The sequence below is a fragment of the Neovison vison genome, chromosome 7 (genome assembly GCF_020171115.1).
Source record: "Neovison vison isolate M4711 chromosome 7, ASM_NN_V1, whole genome shotgun sequence".
In the NCBI taxonomy this organism is placed as follows: Eukaryota; Metazoa; Chordata; class Mammalia; order Carnivora; family Mustelidae; genus Neogale; species Neogale vison.
The window spans coordinates 150,603,614-150,627,642 of NC_058097.1; the positions used below are offsets into that span (position 1 = coordinate 150,603,614).

General features: G+C 43.5%; 1 long non-coding RNA gene across 1 annotated transcript; it reads left to right on the forward strand.

Moving 5' to 3' along the window:
* The first annotated feature begins 6,955 nt into the window (after positions 1-6,955).
* LOC122914082 lies at positions 6,956-22,936 on the forward strand. Its single transcript, XR_006385770.1, has 4 exons — positions 6,956-7,010; positions 7,105-7,241; positions 8,058-8,194; positions 22,907-22,936. It is a non-coding gene; the product is annotated as an uncharacterized LOC122914082 (long non-coding RNA).
* Positions 22,937-24,029: the final 1,093 nt, after the last annotated feature.

A 24,029-nucleotide genomic window follows, 5' to 3' on the forward strand; every position in this document is an offset into this window, starting at 1 on the left:
ACAAGCAGGGAGAGGGGCAGGCAGAGGGAGAAGGAGAAGCATATTCCCTGCTGAGCAGGGAACCCGGTGTGGGGACCCTGTAATCATGATCAAAGCCAAAGGCAGACGTTTAACCAACTGAGCCACACAGGCACCCCCCCAAACAAACTTTTGATGATAATTTGACTCCTTGAGTAGATTGCCTTGCAGGGCAAAAATGCTCTAAGCAGAGAATGTGACTCTCTAGTCCCCTCTGCAGAAAGAATTCTGGGGTAAATTAACAAGCTAGTGTTTTTTGTTTTGTTTTGTTTAGCATGGCATTCTCTAGGAGATTGGTTGATAGGAGTCCACACACATAAGATGATACTAGGTTGCTGAACTTGGCTGGCGGGGGGATATACCTCTAAGAAAGATTAATCCAGGTTTCTAAGCCTGCAAGGCAGAGAGGATGTGAGAGATTTGCCAACTTTCTAATTTAAATTTCTCAAATGCATTGTCTTAGGACAGAATCTGCCAGAGTCACTGACTTTATTAATTTTTTTCTGGGCTTAGGTGAGAAGAGTCAGATATGGAATTTTGAGACTGTTCTGCAGAACAAAGGGATTTAGGTTATTTATATACCTTTAGGAGTTACAGACATCAGTTACAATCATGTGGTTTCCCATGACAACCAATTATTATGCAATACTTTGAGACTTGAGTTTTCCTACCATAGGAAATAATGTTAAATTTTTGAAGTCTCATTGTTTTTAAAGAGACTTCAGATAACCTTAAGTCACTTCTTAAAAAGGCTATAAAATATTGAATAGGATGGCTACAAATAAAAATCCTCTCATGGGTAGTCTTATAACCTGTAGTCTTGTGACTAGGCTCAGCCTTCATCTTTCTCTAACAGGCTCTTGAGAATGGCTTCATGGCTCTGAATTTCATTTCTGTCTGATATCATAAGACTTCTCCCTAGAGTTTCTTTTTACACACAACTAATAGATAGGAAGGCTGCAGTCTTTGACTTCAGGCAAGATTTGAATAGCCAGAACTCACTGGAAAATGCAAGATTGATAGAAATCTAGGAATTAACACATCAAATGTGAAAATAATAAATTGTAAGAAAAATACTCCTATTTCTCCCAATACATGAATGGTCTCCTAAATCAAGTGTAAAGTCTCAATTTAAGAGACTTTAATTGGTCTCTTAATTCCTTAAGAGAATTAAGGAATTCTGGTCTTAATTCCAGACTGGTCTCTTAAGTCTCTTAAGCAAAGGGCCTCCCGCCTCACTCATGTACTCACTCTCAGCCCCAAACCAGTCTGTTCGAACCTGCAAGGCAGTCACTACCTCAGCGGAGAGGCCCTCAGAAGCTCACGAGGAGATTTCAGTGCAAGTAGTTTATTTGGGAGGTACAGGCGCCACCTGCAGTACAGTTAGGGAAGGGACACAGGGAAAGGAGGCCGCCAGAAAAGGGGTGTTACTGAGCCAGCTGCCACAGGGCCACAGGAAAATTATGGAAAAGGGTGAAAAGCATACCTCAGGGTTACCTCACTACAGAAATAGGGAATTTGGGGTATTTCACACCAAGTCTCATCAGTCATTGGCTGTTGGATGATCCTGGGAGTGTTAATTCCCCAGTCCTTCCAGAATGAGTCTGGGTGAACAAGACAGCTTTCCAGAGTTCTGGGACAGCCTTCAGGTACAGAAATGCATCCGATGCAGAGAAGGCAGTCTGAGGAGGCTGCAGGCAGGACACTGAGAGTGTCTGCAGTATATCCTCCTGCTTGAAATAAGTCTGGGCCCTGCCAGTTTTTCTCTTAAAAAAAAAAAGCCATCTTTTTTTCTTTCAGAATTGTCTCGAAACCCTTCCTCCCAAGATTTCTCTGAGTAGCCCTAACCCAATCTCAAGATGTCTGCTTAGAGTATGTGCCTTGAATGAATGGAAGAAAGCTCCTTCTCTGTGGACAGAGTGCCTCCTCTGAGCAGACATGGCCCTTGGGGGCCAGAGTTTTGGAACATGGACAACATCTCTGTAAGAAGAAAATGGCGCCCCTTCTGAAGTGGCTTCTAGAAGTAAGTGCGCACAGCTTGGGGGGTGAAGTAGTGACTGTGCTGGCTCACATACTCAACCAGACATCTTTAGGCAGTGCACAAACTGGACAACAGAACAGTGGCAGTCCTGTTTACTTTGATCACTCCTTTCCTCTAGAGCCATCCAGAACTTACATGCACTACAGCTTTCTGATGGAGCTTGATCAGATATTGAGTGTGTGAACTTGGCAGCAACTCCTCAAAAATCTATTTGCATTAACTGGTGTGTTTTGTGACTAAAAGAAAGGAGAATGTAGGTGGTCCAGAACCAACTGGGAGAAGACAGGGGAAAACAGGAAACTGAAATTGATGTATTGTCTATGTTCCAACTGTCCCTAGATACTTCTCCTTGGGGTCCTACAAAATATTCTTCACCTAACTTCCAAGGCAACGGAATGACATCCCCGTCTAAACTCTATATGCCAAATACCCATTTTATTTCTCTTCAAAATGATGTAAGAGAGATGAGGTGAAAAATTGAGAGGGAAATATTCTGCCCACTGTTCCAAGCATGGGGTAAATGAGTAGCAGTCCTGAATGTGGGTTCCCATGTGCTTTTTTCAAGTTAGTATCTATTCACTGACTAGGTACAAGGTGAAAAGTTCAATGAATTCCTTTTCTTTTAAACTTTTTAAAAGAAACTTTAAAATGACAATTTAAAGTTTAAAATGACAATTTGCAACATTATAAAAGTAAGTCAAATTTCACCTAAAATCCCTTCACTCTGTCACAAACTATTTTAATGTCAGTGCTTTCTTTTTAATTTCTCTGGAACGTTCCAATACCTCTTCATACTTGTTTCTGGTTTTTCACTATCCTAAGTAATTTTCTGTAAACATCTTATTTATATGTACAACCAATTGGGAAGTTAGTAATCGTTGGCCATCGTCCCCATTCTGAGACTGGCAAAATTTCCTGGTTTTGAGTTTTTGTAGCCCCTCTTCCCAACCAACTTCATGTCACTTGTATTTTTAGCCCTAATCCAAGCAGGGTGCATCCTGACTTAGGCATGAGGCAGTTAAGCATTCTGGCTCAATTCTCCCTGATACTTCAGTCACTGCCTTGGTACTTTACATGTGCTAAATGCCCGACTAGGCTCAGGAACTGACAAAGACGAGTGAGATAGATTCCTGTTCTCAATTATTTTCTCATCTTGAAGTCTCAAGTGCAGTTTCAGATCCATACCCGTCATGCTGGACTCAGTACAACTTAATCACTAGAGGTGTATCAGAATGTTCCATCAGCGCCTAAGTAGACGTGGGAAGTCCAAGAACCATGACTTTCCTCTATAAATTACCCCTCGCTGAGAGCATTTATTGTAATGTCCTGACTGCAGTTTTCATTTCTAATAAAGATCTGACTAAAGGAGTAAAGAGGTGGTTGACACAGGGAACTTGAATTAGAGGATGAGAGAAAAGTGGGGAAATAGAATATACTTAACCACTGTCCTGAGGATCTATGTCCCACCAATTTGACAAGGGGCCATCTGAGGTTCAGGTAACCAGCAGAGCTGCTTCAGGGTTTGGAGGGAAATTACGGGATATGGTTAAATTTTAGAGTTTTTAAAAGAATACTACTTCCTCCCTTGGAATACTTCTTGCCAAGTATAGAATTTGGGTCTTCAACTCCCACATCCCCTCCCACTATCACCACCCTCCACCCCTGTCCTCAATTCTTCCCTTCCCCTTCCCCTAAATTCTCATTTCCGCAAGAGGACGTCGTTTCCTCCAGACTCCATCTTCTTATTCATAGATCCCAGAGATTCTCCAATTCAGAGCTGCCAGGGACCTGATTCCTTTTGAAGGTTGACCCTTTATAATCCTGAGGAAATACATACTTTCACTTTCAGCATGCATATGACGGTCATTTTTTTGGTCCCCTTGATTACTCGTATCTTGCTTGTTGCTGTCTCTCCTTAACCCCCAGTCCTTCTCCGTGTAAACTGGCTCTGCTAACAAGTAAGCCCGTTTTGGAAACACGTTGTCCATTCCTTTCATTCAGCCATGAAATTTGGGTCCTGTTCCCACCATACTTTCTGCCTTTCTTCTCTGTCTCGACCTAGTAACTGTTAATGTGCTCCTCACCCGAGCTCATGGCCATTCACGTGGTCAACCACATCTTGATATGCACGGCTTCTCTGCCTGCCTTTCTTCCACATGTTCTTCTTTGGGTCAAAGCATACTTTCCAAGGAGGAGTGCCGCTCGAGGAGTTCCTCAAATGTTAGTGATATTTGTGGGATATTTACCTCCTTCGTGGAAGTCTCTTCTCACCTCACGTCAGAGGGTTGAGTCCTTAGTTCGTGGCACTCTGTCCTTACTGGTCTGCTTGAAGCTTCTCTCTTTCATTTACTGATTTATTCTTTTATTCTCATTCCTCCCATTCTTTTCTCAAAATAGGCAATACTCTAATACATGTGATGTGTATCCTCTTATTTATTATGTTTCTTACAAAATGCATTTTGTTAGGTACATTTTTTAATTCACGTAAATAGCCAATTTATGTAAAAGGCTATAGCTTACTATTTTTTTTAAGACTTTGCTTTTAAATAATCTTTACACCCAACATGGGGCTCAAACTCACAACCACAAGATCAAGAGTTGTATGCTCCCCTGACTGAGCCAGCCAGGTGCTGGCTCACTCACGCTTTTTTTTTTTTTTTTTTACGATTTTATTTATTTATTTGACAGACAGAGAGATCGCAAGTAGGCAGAGAGGCAGGCAGAGAGAGAGAGAGGGAAGCAGGCTCCCTGCTAAACAGAGACCCCGATGCAGGGCTCTATCCCAGGACCCCAAGATCATGACCTGAGCCGAAGGCAGAGGCTCAACCCGGCGCCCCTCACTCACTCTTTTTTATCAAGTATTGTGGCTCTGAGATCTAGCTGTGGTGCTGAGATAAAGCTAGTTTGTTGCTTCTAGTTGATGCAGAACACTCCATTGGGTGCTTCCCCCACATTTTACCTATTCGACCCACCAAGTGACAGGTTAGTAGATTGCCTCCAACTCACTACTTAAAGAAAACGCTTGCAATGAACACCCTTGTACATCTCCCCTTTTGATATGTGTGAGAACATCCCTTGGATATAGGCACATCTTAGTTTCACTTAGTACTGCCAGATTGGGATCCAGAAAGACTGCACCAGCCTGTTCTGCCAGTGGCAGAATATCTGAGTCCCTATATTCCTTTATCCCCAACACCGTTTAGCATTAATTAGCTTTCTAATTTTTGCCAATATGAAGGGTAAAAGGTAATAGAATGCAATTTTAATTAAATGAACACAATGGAAATGCTGCAGATGGAGCCTTGGGTTCTCATTGACTCAGACCTCCCTTTGTATCTCACACCTACTCAGTTGTTAAATCCCATCTGTGCATCTCCTGAACCCATTCCCTCTTTTACTTACTTTGCCATGATTTGGGGGGAAATTTTTCCCTTTTGCTATTGCAGTCGCTTCCTTGTTTGTTTCTTCCTTTTTTTTTTTTTTAAGATTTTATTTATTTATTTGACAGAGAGAGATCACAAGTAGGCATAGAGGCAGGCAGAGAGAGAGAGAGAGAGGAGGAAGCAGGCTCCCTGCTGAGCAGAGAGCCCGATGCGGGACTCGACACCAGGACCCTGAGATCATGACCTGAGCCGAAGGCAGCGGCTTAACCCACTGAGCCACCCAGGCGCCCTCCTCGTTTGTTTCTTAGTGTCCAGATGTCACCCTGTCGATAGACATTCTATATCTGCTACCAAGGTAATATTTCAAAAGCACAGCCCTTTGAGGCAAGAACGAGGAGGTTATGAGTGAATGATGGTGAGGATTTTAAACCTAGAACTCTGATTCAGGAGTTAGCAAAGATTTTCTTTCTAGCAGGGACCTCTAAACTTAATGAACATTCAATTAATTAAAGATATTACTCCCCCATAAATCTCCACAGGGGAATTTCTAAGAGGTGATTATCATACCCTCATAGAAAAGAAAACTGGGACTCATTAAAGAATTTGCAATGTTTGGGGCACCTGGGTGGCTCAGAGGATTAAGCTTCTGCCTTCAGCTCAAGCCATGGTCTCAGGGTCCTGATATCGAGTCCCATATCGGACTCTGCTCAGCAGGGAGCCTGCTTACCCCTCTCTTCCTACCTCTCTCCCTACTTGTGTTCTCTGTATGTCAAATAAATAAATAAAATCTTTTAAAAAAAAAGAATTTACAATGTCTTGGTTTGGAATCCACTCTTTTGAGGGGAAGAAGTAAATAAAACCTAGCCATCATTAGCAGATGCCTCCTTCCTTTGACTTTTCTAAACATTGCTTCATCATGTTCATGAGGATTCTTTAGTGACAAGCTCTGAAAACCAATTCCAAATTAATTAAGCCAAAAAAGAATTGGGAGGCAGAAAGGGAGGATTAATTATTATAAAAATACAAACATGTTTCAGAGAACCCAAGAGGGAAGAGTGGGTGGATGGGGGCGGAGGGGGGCAGTTTGCGGGATTTGAAAGCTGTCCGAGTAAATTCTGCAGGAGCGAGGCCTCTCCATTTCTCTCCAGAATCAGCCTTCTCCCGTCCTCCAACCTCAGCCCACCGTCACTGCCCCACAGATGCCGAATCTAAATGCTATAGATGCCACATCCTGCAGAGACCTAGTTAATTCTCTTTTGGCTTCAGGTTCATCTCACTTTGCCAAACACCTTGGATTTCTGTCACCCGAGAGGCCTGATAATACAGAAATGAAGTGTTGCTAGTGACAGACTTGAAATTTTCAACACCGCTGGGTGAAAGCGGGGAGCCTTCATCACTTCACTCAAGAGATGATGGATTGTGAGAAACAGTATCCAGACCCAATACAGGTTGTAGCCAGAGATCCTGGCCTCGGATCTGGAGGCAGAAGCTGCATGTGACTAGTGATTTGGAGGCGGTCTGTGGGTTATGTTCATGGGGCGTTTGGGATTGTCTGTCTGAGAAGACAGGTGTGTATGCTGAGCAGCTATAGGGTTGGCTGGGTGAACATGATCATTTCTGTTTCACCAACATTCCTCACTTGAGAAGACCTTATATTTACAGGCCAGGCCTTGAGGTGGCATACACCACTTCTGCCCCAGTTCTGCGGCTTGAACTCAGGCCTGGGACCACGCCCACCCGGGTGGGAGGCAGGACAGTGGACTCCAGTTGTGTTCCCAGGAAGAAGAGGAAAGAAGCTGGTGAGTTTCTGACCACTCTGTTCCCCCCAAGATCCTCCACTTATGCAAAATGGTTTCAAAGCGCTTTAAGTTCCAAAAAGTCTGCTCTGCTCTTCTCAATACTCCGCGTCTTTTCTGCACTTCTGCGTGGCGGTCTCCCAGCAGAGTGTAAGCAGAGTCTGGACATATGAGGTGCATGAGTTAGTTCTACATGGCAGGGAGTAGTGCTTTGTTGCTGAAGAAAGAGGAAAAGGAAGGTGCCTGGGGGAGAGAAAAAAGAAAAAATAGAGAAAAAAAACTCCACATGGTGTTTATTCCCTAACCGGAGTAAGGAATCTGTCCTTTCAATGTATTAAAGAATTAGACATCTAGCCTCAGAAACTGAGAAGCTTTCCTAAGCGTGAGGTTCAAATACCTACTTTATCTCAGTCTCAAAGTGATGGGGGGAGGAAGAGATGAAGATTTCAGAAGAAATGTCATTCTGCTCACAGTTCAGGGCATCTAGTCTAACCTCAAGGGAGACTCGGGGACCTGTTCGTGTGTCCCCATCAGCCGACTGAAGCTGATGTCTGTAGGCTATTTACCTGTGAGTCAAAAACTGTAAAAATGTGATGGGTAGAGGTAAAGGTGAGGAGTTGAGAATTTATAATTGAACCGTTAACTAGAACTTGATTTTAAAAAGAAAATAATATGAATATGTACATTTCGACCATGACCTTGACCCCTCAACCCAGTATTTTTGTTTCCTTGTGTTTCTTTTTGGTATCTATTCCCTTATGTAAATGCATTCACATTTTTTTTTTTGTAAATTCATCATTTTAAAACCCTACATCATAGCTGCTGTTACAGTCGAAGGAAGGCTAAAGAAACACGACAACTAAACATGATGTATTGTGGATGGGATTTGGGAACAGAAGGAGGACATCAGGCAAAAGCCTAAGGAAAACTAAATAAAGCATGGACTTTGGTTAATGGTAAGGTATCCATATCGATTTGCTAATTGTAACAAATAGACCACACTGCTGTAAGATCGCAATCATATGGGAAACTGGGTGTGGGGTATGTGGGAATTCCTTATACTATCTTCTCGATTCTTCTGAAAATCTAAAACTGTTCTAAAAAATAGAGCCTATTTTTAAAAAGACAACATTATTATTCTATCCAGTAACTGTGTTCTTTTAGTGTCAGACATTCATTCTGTTTCTGGTTTTCCACTGTTAAAAATAATGTTCTCTAAACATCCTGTACCTTTTAAATGAATTCAGAACCAGAATCCGCTTCAGCTGGAACTGAAAAGTAGTTAAACGCTAATGATTGCTCCTTCCCCTTTTCCAAACATTCAACTACAAGTTTCCCTTAATCTTGAGCCTCTTCAGTGCCTGTCTCCCCACAGCTTACTGTAGCTAATGCTGCCTACGTAATGAGTGCCGTTCTGGTCTCTAGAATGGATCATGACCCAGTCAAAAGGTACTTAAACAGTTCTGGCCCAATACTCATTGACCCAGCAAACGTCTATGAAGCACCCACAATGTGACAGGTAATGTAGTAGATAGGTGGCACTCTCTGTGGCAAATATCCACTTTGCGAGGGTAAGAATATTTTATAAGGTTATGTTTGTAGTCATCCAAACTTGAGGGTTTGCATTTTAAAAGATGAAGCCAGTTTTGTCTTATATGTGACAATCTTATCTTCAGATAGTTTTCCTCTTCCTTAACCTAGAGGCAATGTCCAGAATATAAATAACAAGGACATCTTGGCTCAGAATGTATCAGGACTCCAGAGCTATTTTGTATTGGTCCAACATGATACAGTCAGAAGTATGTAACAGTTTATTAAACTTAAGTCCCTATGTGAAATTAAATCATGGAGGTAAATGAGTATTAGGTCATAACTAAATCTTAAGAAAAATAAAGGTAATTAATGACACATTCACCTCTTCTGCTGGGAAATCTTTGGGGGAAAAAAGCCCAGTGAGAGGCAGAGTCAGCTGGACTGTTGAGGAGTGGTGGGAATGGAATGGAAGGGTAGCCATGGAATGGTACAGAGAGGGTCCCATAAGATATCAGACCCCCGTCACGTTCTCGGGCCAGTGTGATTGATGACGCATCCATCCCATCAGGAAGATCCTTTCATCTCAACCATTCCCAATGGTTTTCCCCACAACAGGGAAGATGGAGACCCACAGAGCTGAGCCATGCCCAGAGTAGCCATTACAGCTTGTCCACGGGGAGCTTTCTCTGTCTTGAAGGGGAGCATGTCTGCAGTTTCCTTCCAAGGAGACAGGCAGTACTGAATGTTGGATTCCTTTTGTTGTTGTTGTTGTTTGGTTTTTTGCTTTTAGTGCTCTTACCCAATCATCTATTAACTTCTGATTCAAGAGGGAAAACACAAGTTTGTCTTTTCCCACCTGAAAACCCATTATATGACTGAAGAAAGATATAAAGGCACAGCTAAGGGAAAACAAGAGGCGGGGGATATCAGTGTAACAGAAATGTCAACGTATTTCTAAGAGAAAGGAAGTGGATGGAGCCGTAGTTCCTAGTGATGCAAGGTGCAGGAAACGGCAGCCTGCACTGTGTTAGAGAGGTGGGAGTCAGAGTTGGGTAGAATCAGGCCCCAGGAGAACCAGGAGACCTGGAAACCCAGGAATGGCCACAGAAAGAAAGAAGACTTGGCCATGAAAGCTGGGAAATATAATTGAAGTTCTAGAGATAGAACATTGTACCCTCTCTCACCCTATCCTCACCCAGAAACCCCAGCAGGCAGGCGTCAGTCTCTCAAGCAGCTGTTGAGAACGTGTATTTCCAATTCTGCCCTCTGGCCAGCCGATGAGTAGATCAGCCTGGAGTCAAGCTCTCCAGTAAAGAAGCCCAGCACATATTCAGAGTCCCAGTCAGGTCTTTGTGGCTCTTTCCTAAAAATAAATTAGTATCAGGGTGCCCAGGTGGCTCAATCGGTTAAGTATCTACCTTCAGCTCAGGACATGATCCCCAGGTCCTGGGATTGATTGTCATATCAGGCTCCATGCTTGGTGGGAAGCCTGCTTGTCCCTCTGCTCCTCCCCCTGCTTGTGCTCTCTCTCTGTCAGATAAATAAAAAATATCTTGAAAAAATAAATTAGTATTACCAGATATTTGAAAGCTTACAAGGTGAAAGAAAGTAACCAAAATAAAACAAGCAGCAGCAGCTATGAAACCAGGAAGCAAGAATGAGCTTGGGAATTAAATATATAGTTGATAAGCAAGTCAACGAAGAATTGTAAGATAAAGACAGAAATATGAGAAAAAAGACTTACATTAAAGTAATAGAAAGTCCAAATGGATAAAAGAGGGTGGACAAGCATGAAAGAGCTAAGAGGAGAATTGACCTGAGCCGAAGGACACAAGTCATCAGATGAAAAGGATCCACCAAAGTCCAAGCACATGAGTGAAAAAAAGACTCACATTTTGATAAATCACTGTGAAATTTTAAAACTCCATGAAAAAAGGGAAGATTCTAAAAGATTTCAAAGATGGATGAAAATTAGAGGTGACTTCCAAATTAGACTTGAAAATTAAGCTCACCGGGGCCTGGTCACCTGTAATCCGAGGTACTCAAAGACAACAGAATAGTGTCCTTAAAGTTCTGATGGAAAATATTTTTGGTCTTTTAATTTTATATCCTGACAAGTTTTCTGTCAAGTGTAAGGATAGACTAGGAACATTTTCAGACAAATAAGAAAAAAGGACCTTTCATCTCCCAACATATTCCTAATGAGAAAGTTCCTGAGGATAAACTCAAATAAGACTAGGCAGTAAACCCACAAAGAGGCAGACTTGCAACTCAAGCCAGGAGGGTCATGAAAGGAGCCCAAGGGTGGGAGCCCTGTAGCCGTGACAGGCTGGAGCGGGAGCACGGGGGATCCAGGAAGTTGAAGCTACAGAAAATACGGATTCAAGAGATTTGCTGTGCTTGAAAATCTGGAGACACTCAAGGAGGTGATGAAAACCATGTTTATTTCTAGAAAACTATTTTCTTCCTTCTCTAAAAAAAAAAAATTGCTTCAAAATCTTTCCCTGGTAAAACTATCCTATAATTCTCTCCTCAGGGTCCTTCTTCAGAGGTTCTCAGGAGCTGGCTGTTCTGGCAAAGCTTACTCAGAATTTGGGGTTGGGCAGCCTGAAACTCCCTCCCAGACTTATGTTTATAAGAGTTTATATTTGTGAGGGGAAGGGTGATAGACTTTGGGGCTGAGGAAAGTTGTTGCCTGGAGGAGAGGAAGGAAAACTACAAATCAATAAAGAATTACATGATATTTATCTCCTACCTAGCTCAGGATCCTTCTCCAATCAGCCATTTGGTCCGGGTAGGACTTTGGCTTTAAGTCCAAGAAGGGACCATATAAGCCAGGCTAAACCCAAATAATATTAAGCACTCACTAGTGACAATATTGGTTAAAAGGCAGTACATAGGGGCACCTGGGTGGCTCAGTTGGTTAGGCATCTGCCTTCTGCTCAAGTCGTGATCCCAGAGTCCTGGGATAGAGTCCCACATTGGGCTCCCTACTCAGCAGGCAGTCTGCTTCTCCCTCTGCCCCTCACTCTACTCTCCTGCTTGCTCTCTTTCTAAAATAAATAAGTTCTTTTAAAAAAAGGCAGCACATTCCCTAAGATGTCCAGTCACAGGGAAACTTAGGATGGTAGCTAGAAATGTTGAGACAAAGATTTTCACTTTCTTGCTGGTTGTAAATCTGGACTGATGTAGTCTTCGAAGTTGCTGGCTGCCATATGAAAATCACAGGACAGAGGGAGCCTCTCTGAGGTTGAAACTGACACACAGCGGGAAGCAGAGCCAAAAGATGGAAAGGACTTATGATCTGATGATATTTTATGAGTTCCTGCTTCAGGCCACACCCATAGCCAACCCCATTCTGGGACTTTTAAGTGAGTCCATAAACTCACTTTTTACATAATGAATCTGGGTCAAGTTTCTTTCTGCATAAAACAGAAATATTCTTACCTGATATGGACTTTATACGTTTGCTTATTGATTTTCAACTCTTTGAACAGAATGCTTTATGGCAACAGGAGAGAATATAAATACGTTTTAAAAAGATTTTATGTATTTATTTGTCAGAGAGAGAGAGAGCTCTCGCAGAAGCAGGGGGAGGGGCAGAGGCAGAATGAGAAGTAGGCTCCCCACTGAGCAAGTCCTCAATGCAGGACTTGATCCCAGAACCCTGGATCATGGTCTGTGCCAAAGGCAGATGATTAACGAGCTGAGCCACCCAGGCATTCCAAGAATATACTTTTAAAAATACAAAAATGGAAGTGCAGATGATAGAAACAGATGGAAGGTAGAAGCAAAGGTAAATGAGGAACATAGACATTATTTCTATAAGAGTTGGGGTCAAGAGATATGGTCTATAGGTGATGAAACAAGACATAAAGATATAAGTTAGCATTTGAAGTTACAAATGCCATAAATATAGGAACCAAAAATGATGCTATAAGCACCTTGGGAAGATTGGAAAGGTTTGTAATAGATATGTATTCTAGGATCTATGAGGAAATGGAGATCAGTTCTAAAACTACCAATGACCAAAAACACCAAAGAAAAAGCAAAGTATAAGGGGAAGTAAATAGATTTAAATTGTAAGACTCAGAAGGCATAAACTAGAGAAGTTGAAGTGGAGCCTTGGGAAGCCTTGGGAAGCCTTGGGAAGCCTTGGGAAACCTTGGTTCTGTGTATCCATGCACCTTTGTGAAGTGTGTGTTCCTCTCTGGGTGGGGAAAGTTACTCTAGGAATGGGTATTGGATGATGGGATGCGATGATGCTTATGAGTCTGGTAGTAGGGACATGCACACTTTGGAGCTCAGGAATGCTTGAGCTGAGGGTTGAGACCGTGGGGTGGAGACTCAGAAAAAAGGTGGGACAGAGCCCTAACTAACTCCTGTGGTTGCTTTGACAATTTTGTACATCAATGTTGGTGGGAAGTGGAAAAATTTTCAGCTGGAAAGAAGGGGGGAAGTTGATAATATCTCACTTTAGAGAAAACTAACAACGGGGGCACCTGGATGGCTCAGTTGGTTAAGCATCTGACTCTTGATTTCGGCTCATGTCAAGATCTCAGGGTGGTGAGATCAAGCCTTGCATCCACGCTCAGTGGGAGTCTGCTTGAGATTCTCCCTCTCCCCCTCTCTCTCTCCCCTCTCCCTTCCCAGCTCACTCTGTATTTCTCAAAAAGAAAAAAGAAATTGAGAAAAGTAACAAGAACTTTGGTTAAGGTAACTTGGAGACATGATATACTCAAAAATCCTTAAAAAATAGAGAGGTAAAAAGCCAAAAGGAAAAGGAGACTCTTGCTGTGGCAATAAAGTGGCCTGAGAATACTCCAGCATCAAGAAGCCTTCCTCTGGCTGATGAGGGACACTAGCTAGATTTTGACTCAAATACTTTTCTCCTGGAAGAAAGGCTAAGATTTGGGGAAAGAAACTGTTTCCATCTCTTGAAGTAGGAGGCATTTCAAAGAGCCTGTGGGATCCTGTCATTTATTCAAGAAAACAAGGATGTGTTTAGAGATAACTTGGGCAGACCAGCTTAAAAACAGAGCTGTGAGGGGCGCCTGGCAGGTTCAGTGAGAAGAGCACATGACTACATGAATGAACCCCAAGGAGGGAAACACTGACCCCGGTGAGTCCGAGCTGGTAAGTCTGTTAAAAGAACCGTTGAGTTCCCCAAAATCCTAAATAATGGAAGCTTTCACAAAAGGAACTAAAAGGTGGTAATAATGGGCAAGTCGTTGACAATATTACTGATTTAAGATTTTGTATTGACCATCCCAAACTATTCGAGTCATGCAGTGGTATTTTGGTCAGACTCCAGAATATAAATGATAGGAGTAGGTTTGAGGAGGAGAGAAATCCTGAAAAGACACAAGGTAAACAGGGGAAATAGCTATACACGTGGAGGAGGGTGTTTGTAGGGGGAGGGGCAGATTTTGTAGAAGGTGAGGGAAGTGCTGTGGAAGATGGAAAAGTGTAAGTAAAAGGTAGGGAAATACTGGATGAGACCTTGTTGAGCAGAGAGGAAATCTGTATTAGAAGAAGGGAAGTAGCAAGGTTAAGGGAACTCTAATGCACCGTCTGTAAATTCAGATTATTGCCTACGGGTCACCAAGTCCTTCCGAAGAGTTGGCCGGAAGGAGGAGGGAAGTTTGTACATTGCTGAGCACATGAGAAACAGTTTGGGCTGGCCTTGTCAGGCTAAGCACCCTCAAAATGTACAAAGTCAGTTAAGGTGAGAGAAGGAGTCAGTTACAGGAAAAGAATGGTAGGTTATGAGAGAAATGTCAAGAAATAAAAATAGACTCTTTTTCATAAGAAGATAAAGATTAAAGAATTATGTAAACTAGGGGAAGGAGTGAAAAGGATAGGAAGGTGTTTTAGGAATAGGCAGGCATCCAGCAAACACCAGCAAAGGGAATCAGTCCCTTGTCGGAATGCAAAACAGAAGGACAGAAAACAGACCAGTGGGCCCACAGTCAGCCCTTGTGATCCCTTGCAGCCAGTGCCTAGCTCACTGTGACAGGCAGGGGGCTAGGAGGCCCATTCATCCAGGGAGGGAGGACACTGTGTTCTCCTAGAGGCCTCCCCACCCACAGAAGTCCCAGGGGAGGAACTCTAGCTTTCAGAGCAGGACCCATCCCCCATGCCTGTGGTGCTGCCCATTTCCTGCAGCAGGGGCCAGAGAAGCATACAGTTCACAGGAGCTGCTCCCTTCCTCCTCCCGGCTCCTCTAGCACTCTCTGCCTTGGGCTTATTAGGATGGCTCTCACCAGTCCCCTTTCCCTGGGCATGCAGCCTCCAAATCATCCTCATTCCCCCAGTCCCATCCCTGAGTGGCCTGTACATCACCTTTCCTGACCCCACCTGCCATAACTCATCTCCTGAAAATTCTCACTGTGCCCTTGGAGCTCAAGTTCATTCAGCAGCAGACTATTCTGCATCCTTGCCCTCTTTTATGAATGTTCTCTTCATCTTCTTGTTCTGCAACATAATTTTGGTCTGAAGATCCTGCTTTCTTTGAAATCCCCTCTAAAGGTAGTTGCTTGCAGGCCTCTGGCCCTCATATCCCTGGGCCAGGAGGTGAGTTACATGTTCTCCCTGTTCCTCGTTGCCAATCCCAAATGCCCTTTCTGCCACAATATGAAGAGACTAGACTATCCACAACCCTTCTGTCTGCGGGCATCTCCGCCTTCCTCCCCATGCTTAGAAGATTTTAGCCCCTGGATCATTCTCTCCAACACTCCAACACCATTCTTGAGGATTTCCACATCCACATTGATGATGATTCCAGTGCCCTGGACTCAAGTTCCCTCAATATTCTCTTCTCCGTGAACTTGCCTTCCATTCTGTCTAAGCCATTCTCTTCCATGGTTGTATTCTAGACCTTATCCTTACAAGGACTTCAGTCTCACCACAATTTCAATTTTAGATATTCCATTCTCTGACTACACCTCTTTCCTAACCCAGATATTCTAGAACACAGAGCCAGTTTGAGGCAAAACATGTGTTGATTCTTTTCTTGGAAAGACGCAAGAGCGAGGAAAAAGGAATATCAGGTAGAGAAGTCAAGAGAACACCTACAAGGTGGTGCTATACTGAGGTAGTCCATCTTTACAAGCATGCCAAACAGGATTGCTTACAGGAGCCTTCCAGAGAAGCCATATGGAACCACAGGAACTAAAAACAATCTATCGGGGGAGGAAAAGGAAGCCATTTATCTGTGGGTACCTTCCCTCATGGGCCAAAATCCTCCCCATGGGACAATAATTCCTTGCAATCTGCAGGTTGTGTATTTGACCCCTCTGGGAAGTCAGTGAGGAAGCCAGAGCACCCAAGGGTCCAATCGGGTCAGTGTGGGAGCTGCTGTGACTCCCATGGCAGTGGATGGGACAGATGTCGTGCTGACCCCTGGTCCTGAACCCCAAGGGGAGCCTGAGGCAAGCAGAGCTGGGAGATAGGGTGGGCAGGGCTATGACCAGTGGAATGAAATCAGGCATCCCTGGGGCCAGTATGGTCAGAAAATATGGCAAGTGGCTTAGATCCTGGGGAGAGCACTGGGCAGGTCAGGCTGAGCACCTCTGGTGTGAAATAAGCTGGGTCTTTTACCACCCATCTGTTATGCCACTTAGGTCTGTTCTTACCCGTTTAGATCTGGAGCTTGTTTGAGGAAAAATGATGCTGTCACTTTTTCCCCAAGAGAACAGTGTAAATCCAATTCTTCAAGCTGATGGCCAGTTGCATCTCTTTAAAAAGGGACTATAAGACCAACTTAAATCCCTTTGCTGTAGTTGTGGTCCCGGGGCCATAACTGATACTCCTCCTCCTCCTGCTCTAACAACTATTCTAGGTTTCCCTCACTCTCAGCCAGCACTTTGGCTGGTCTGGATTACTTGCCCTGTAACCTTGCTCTTGCCAGGCAGTTGTGGCAATTACCCATTCAGAGTAATCACTGGGCAGAGAAACAGCCAGACTTGCCCCATTGAATCCCCTGGATTGCAGACATTCTCCTTTATCCATTATGAAATGACAACCCATGCTATTCATGTGAATCAAGGTCGATGACCCCTGCCGCTAATAGAAACGTCTTTCTTTGTCTGTTGGTCTATTGGCATGAGAAGCCCCGAGTGAGCAAACCATGGTCACAGCTTCCAGTTACCTGGTAGAAGCACGTGCGCACACACACACACACACACACACGTGCGTGTGTGCACAGCAATAGGAATTTGTCAGGACCTAAAATAAGGCAAAAGGAAACGTGAATTCTACAAGTGGGTCACTGGAAATAATGGTGTTCAGGGACAATCCTACTTCACCTTGTAGTTGCCCAGACCTATGTAGTCTGCTGTTGAGGAGACAAAATCACCTTCCTTCCTGGCATCATTCTAGTAACACATTCCCCAGGAAATTGCAAGGATTACTGCCCCCAACCAGGCTTGAAAGATACAGAGTAGCTATTCCCACCCCAACCCCATCTAATGTGTCCTCCTTTTGGCAGATGCCAAAGCTAGGTTCTGGAGAGTGACTGTGGATTATTATGAACATAATCATCTAGTGAATCCAATTACAGCTGCAACCCGGACATGGTATCTTTGCTGAAGCAAATCCAGAGAGCTCTTTTCAGCCCCAAAGCAATCTGGCCCCATGTGGCATGACAGCTGTATTATGTCACTATTTTTTCTCATGGCTATGTCCACCTCTGGCTTTCTGGAATAATCTAGCCAGAGGAGGCCTTGATCATCTTGATAACCTACAGATCATCACTCTGGCCCATTACATTGATGATACTATGCTACTAAGAGCTGTTGAGCAGGAAGTAGTAAGCACTCCAAAGACTTTGGTAGAACATGGGCATTCCAGAGGACAGGAGATCAACTCTATGGAATTTCAGGGACCTGACCTATGGATGAAGTTTCTGGGGTGCAGTTGCCTGGGGCATGTTGAGATACAGCTATTAAACGAGAGGCAGGTTGTTTAATCTTTTTTTTTTTTTTAAAGATTTTATTTATTTGACAGAGAGAGATCACAAGTAGGCAGAGAGGCAGGCAGAGAGAGAGGAAGGGAAGCAGGCCCCCTGCTGAGCAGAGCGCCGATGTGGGACTCGATCCCAGGACCCTGAGATCATGACCTGAGCCAAAGGCAGAGGCTTAACCCACTGAGCCACCCAGGCGCCCAGGTTGTTTCATCTGGACTTGACCACCCTCACTAGAGAAGCACAGAGCTTGGTGATAACCTGCTTGGATCTTGGAGGCAACATAGATACTACATTGACGTGTGTTACGCCAATCCATTTACCAAGTAATCCACAAGATCGGCAGCTCTGAGTAGGCCCTGGGGCCAGAATAGGCTCCGCTGCCGGGGGAAGTGGTTCAAGCTGCTCCGCTGCTTGGATCTCGAGACCCGGCAGACCCAGTGGTGTGGGAAATATACCAAAAGGGAGACCTTCTGCCAAAATCCTGATAAGATAATCATGGTGCAGACGCTTAGGGGACTGAAATAAAACTACACCCTTTTCTGCTGGCTGTCCTCCATCTGAAAAGTAAATCTTAACTTGCCCCTGGATCCTGGCATGATGCAAACAGACTCCCGCTTGAGGGGGGAGGCTGTCAGCACTAGATGAATTTGCAACCTCTAAGAACTGTCAGTCACAGTAGTGGCTAAACATCAGAGCTGAGCTAAGTGATGTGACACAGGACGCCGTGGGCTCTGATCCAGTTACTCTTTGCACCACTGAGACCCCCTTGTATTCCACATTAAATCCATTCTGGTAAAGATGGGAGCTGGCTGCATCCTCTGTAAGAGATTTAAAATATAAGTACGACCGGAACTAGCTACAATCCCACTAGCTGCAACCAGATGTAAGGAGCCAAAGGTGTAAGAGGGCAGATGGAGGGAGAATTTGGAACAGAGAAGTGGGAAGGCAGGTAAGAGGGGTCTTGGAGCTCTGGAGAATGAGGCAGTGTAGTATTGTAAAATCTGTCTTCCCAAATGCAGCTTGTTCTTCAGGGCCCCAGGACCTCTTTTACCTAGGTTCCTTCTTCCCTGCCCCCAAATCCCTCTCCATCTGCCCCCTTACACCTCTGGCTCTTTATAGCTAGTTCAAGAGAGAGAAACCACATCATGCCTTCTGACTCAGGGAGGTAATAGAATCCAGTAAAACCACCACAACACTCAGATACAAAGACTACACTGCTGCCGGGGAGAGAGATGGATGGGAAGGTATTCTCACAAAGAGCGATTTCAGTGGAACAGAAGAGTAGGACACAAATGGCATCAGTGTGGTGAGAGAGCTGGATGTAGACGTCTTGGAAAGGTCGACTGAGTAGGACCCCTAGCAGAGGTCACCCCAGCTAGGGCAGTGGCGCTTTTCTAGATGTTCTCACTGCTCTCTGGATCTCCCATCCTGCTCCGTAAGTATCTAATTCCTCCACTAAACTCAGGACAGGATTCACTTCTGCTCTATCCCTTATCCCCTCCTGCCCTCCAGCAGGCAGCTGATGTGCACGGAATGATTCATACGTGAATGAATAATGTTATGCATGTTGGTAGTCTTGGAGATATCCGGTCCCCCTTCAAGGAAGGACTTGCTGCCCAGATGCAGAGAACATAGCGAGGAGGCAGATGTAGCAGTCCCCCCTTTCAGGATCTGCCTAATCAGCCCTTCCCCGTGACTGACTGAGCTGTTCCAGCCACACACGAGATACTGACAGGCAATATTCCAGAGTAACTCCAAGTTGGCCAAGACTTGGGCAGGTCTGGAGAGCAGTTCAGTTTCTTCGTCTGCCTAACCCAGCTCCTTCCTCCCACCTCCCTCACCCCATCTTTACAAATGTGGATCTTGTAAAACAGCAAATAGCAAAATTCAGACTAAGTTTTTAAGATTTTGTTAGCTTTATTCAACAAGTCATGCACCAGGCAGATCCAATCTAGCATGTCGGAAGGAGCCCTGAGAAACTGTACAAAATGGGAGACTTTTAGAGGCAGAAGGGAGCAGGAACGAGGAAGTGACACTAGGCAAGAAAACAGGTTGGTTACTGCGAGGTTACTTTCCATAGGGGATGGCAGGGGTTCATCTGGCAACTTCCTCAGGTGATTTCCAGATTGGCTGGCTTAAGACTCTATTTCTGGGGAAGACAAAAGTGTAATTAAGTTAACTCTCAGTTTGGTGACGTGGGCTTAGCATAAACAACTTTGTTTTGGGTGGGCCTGTTGTCTTGTTTTTCACATCACAGAAACCATCTGGTACCCAAACTCCATCTTCAGCTTCTGCTTCCAAAGAAGCCATTGTGTGACAGAAGATAAAGGAGCTTGTCCACCACTGGAACAAGACAAATAGGAGATTGGGGCAAAGGGCAGCCAAGTAGATGTGTGGTCAGAGTTCACCTTCCTTACTATCAAAAATATGTGCCCTAGAATTTCATCTGTTCCTTTGTCTTTTTTTAAAATTAATTAATTAATTAATTAATTTTTAAAATTTTTTTATTTTTTATAAACATATATTTTTATCCCCAGGGGTACAGGTCTGTGAATCGCCAGGTTTACACATTTCACTGTTCCTTTGTCTTTTTAAGATTCTGTTCTTCTGTCAACTTTCTAGTTAAGTTATGTATCAAATAATGTCAGATAAATGAGAAGGGGTTTGCATTATGCTGGTCAGTCAGAAAGATCAGAGCCCCCTCGAGCTTGAAGAAAGGGTGGTGGTCATTCCACCAGCTCTCAAGGAAGACAGAGAGTGACTCTGATGCCCAGTCCTTCTCATCTATTAACTTTATCAACAAAATCAACAAAAACCAGAGTGGAGAGTTCTTCTGAGACCTGAATGATCACTTTATGATCCCCAAAGCCTTCCTTTCTCCTCTCTAGTAGCCAGGCTGCAGGAACAAGCATTATGGAAGGAAGGAAGGGGAGAAGGAAGGGAGGGATGGAAAAGAGGGAGGGACTGAGCAAGGGAGGGAGGAAGGAAGGGAGGAGCAGAGCATGAGGCCTGGTGCTCAGGAAAGGCTCACAGAGCAAAATCTTGATGGTGGAAAAGAGGAAAAGAAGTGGAGTCATTTAGTTCTGGGTGTAAATTCTTGGTGTAGTACGTACTTGCTGAGAGAGAACCTAGTGAGTTGCTTTAACCTCTCTGGTTATTAAATGAAGCCTTATTTGTTCACCTCTTAGACTCTCCTAGTCTACGCTTCAGTCTCTGTGAATTTCCAGAGTGTTCCCTTTGCAGTGACCCTTTCTCCAAGTGCCCCGCCAGCCAGCTACTATATTCCCCTTTATCTTGTCAACTGTGGCTCTTCCTGCAGAACTTAGCTCAGATGTCTCTGCCTTTAGGAAGCCTTCCCTGGCCTCTCAGCCTGCTGTGGGCTCCCAGGGAAACCTGAGTTGTCTCAGTTGCAGCACTTACCTCTCTGCTGTGATGTCAGTGGACTGCCTGCCGTTTGAGGCTCTGAGCCTTGGACTGGGACTATGGTTTTAGGGTCTGGCACTTCACAGATGTACTATAAATGAGGTTCTATATTACTGAAACTATGTCCACTTTAACGGCTTGGACAAATGCACAGGGTAGGCATCAACAAATACGTGTCGGGAGGAAGGTACAGGAGGGGAGCGGAATGGTAAAAATTCTTCCTGATTTTAATGCTATTTCATGCACTGTCTTAAAGGTCCACAAGATGTCAGTGTTTCCACATGAGAAATAATGCAGCAGTCTGAAACTAAATGTACTCCCACTAGCTGATGCTGGGAGTTAATTTAAAGTGAATATTGATATAGAAATAAGAGCAATTAGTTGATTGGTTGATTTAATTGACTAGGCAGTATACGCACATGGTACAAAATTCAAAAGTGTGTACAATGGAAAGTAAGCCCTCCGTCCCCCTCTATCTCTCCCTTATCCCCCAGCTCCATTTCACCCACCCTAAGGGCAACTGTTTTTATTACCCTTCCATAGATATCTTAAGTATTTAAGTACATAAATGTATATATCAAGTTTTTAAATAACACTAAGGGCTGTATATAACTGTTCAGTGCCTTAATTTTTTTTTCTATTTAACAACACCTCAGAGTGTTCCATATTAAAAGCGACAGGCTTTACTCCATTAAAAAAATAATATTCCATAGTTTAGATTTAACTTAATGTATTTAATCCAGTTCCTATTGAAGGATATTCAGCCTATTTCCAATGAGAAATGTTTGGGGGGTATTTCTCCTGCTTCTTGCTATTGCAAATAGCGCAAAACTTTCCTCATTTTACCCATGACAAGTCTATCTATATTTTAAAATTCCGATGTTTGATATTGTCAGGCAGCTAGCCCTTTGTTGAGGTTGTACCCATTTACATTCCTACCAACAACGTGTCTTTTTCTTTATAAACTTGCCACAGATGTTATATATTTAATATAATTAGGTATACAGGTATACTTAATATATATGCTTAAAATATATTTAAAATGTATGTTTGCCAATCTGATAGGTGAACCGTATCTTATAGTTTTTCTTTTTTTTTTAATTTTAAGTAATCTCTACACCCAATGTGGGGCTCGAACTCATAACCCTGAGATCAAGAGTTGCACACTCCACTCACTGAACCAGCCAGGCACCCCTTATGTTATAGTTTTTACTTTATTTTGTTATTTACTTATTAGAGAGGCTATGAGTGAGAGCGCTGGGGGTGGGGGCGATGTAGAGAGAGACTCCTTAGGCAGTCTCATGCTCTGAGTGTGGAGCTCGATCCCACCACCCAGAGATCATGACCTAAGCCAAAATCAAGAGTCAGACACTTAACTGACTGAACCACGTAGGCACCCCTTATCTTACTGTTTTTGAAAATACTTTGTTGAAGTGAAATTGACATGCAATAAAGTGTACAGGTTTAAAGTATAAATTTGATCAATTTTGACATTTGTGCCCTTGTGAACCATCACCACAACCAATATAATGAACATAACCATCATTCCCAAAGGTTTCTTTGTATCCTTTTGTAATTGCCTCCCCCCATACCTCCTTTCCCACCCATCCCCACACAACCACTGGTTTACTTTGTGTTACTATAAATTAGATTTTATTTTCTGGAATCTTATATAAATGGGATAATACAGCATGCAGTATTTTTTCTTTCTTTCTTTCTAAGATTTTATTTATTTATTTGACAGAGCAAGTACACAAGCAGGGGGAGCTGCAAAGGAAGAGGGAGAAGCTGACTCCCCATTAAGCAGGGAGCCTGACTCAGGACTGATCCCAAGATCCTGGGATCACGACCCGAGCCAAAGGCAGACGCTTAATGACTGAGCTACCCAGGTGGACCCTCATTTAAAAAATCGAATCATGTTCTTATTACTGTATTGAGTTTTGTGAATCCTTTTTATATTCTGATACAAGTCTTTTATTAAATATATAATTTGCAAATATTTTCTCCCCTTTGTGGTTTCTCTGTTCATTCTTTCTCTCTTTTTAAGATTCACTTATTTTAGAGAGAGAGAGTACAAGCAAAGGGAGGGGCAGAGGGAGAGAGAATCCTAAAGCAGATCCCCACTGAACATGGAGACTGAGCCCCTGAGACCATGACCTGAGCTGAAATCCAGAGTCAGCCACATAACCGACTGAGCCACCCAGACACCCTTCTATTCATTTTCTTAACAAAGTGGCTTTTGAGGAGCCAAAGTTCTTAATTTTGACAAAGTCAGATTTTATCTTTTTTTTTTTTTAATGGCTCATGGCTCTGGGATTGTATCTAAGAAATCTTTGCCTCGCTGAATTTCAGAAAGATATTCTTCATGTTTTCTTCTAGAAGTTTTAGAGTTTAGGATTTACATTTAGATCTATAATCCATTTTGAGATTGTTTTTGTTTATGGTGTAAGATACAGATCAATAAAGTTTTCATTTGTACATTTTGGGGTGCCTGGTGACTCAGTGGGTTAAGCCTCTGCCTTCAGCTCAGGTCATGATCCCAGGTCCTGGAATCAAGCCCCGCATCGGGCTCTCTGCTCAGCAGGGAGCCTGCTTCCCCTTCTCTCTCTCTGTCTGCCTCTTTGCCTACTTGTGATCTCTGTCTGTCAAATAAATTAAAAAAAAAAAAAGCTTTCATTTGTACATTTTTAAAAAAGATTTTATTTGTTTTTTTTTTTTTTTAAAGATTTTATTTATTTATTTGAGAGAGAGAGAGAGTGTGAGAGAGAGCATGAGCGAGGAGAAGGTCAGAGAGCAAAGCAGACTCCCCATGGAGCTGGGAGCCTGATGTGGGACTCGATCCCGGGACTCCAGGATCACGCCCTGAG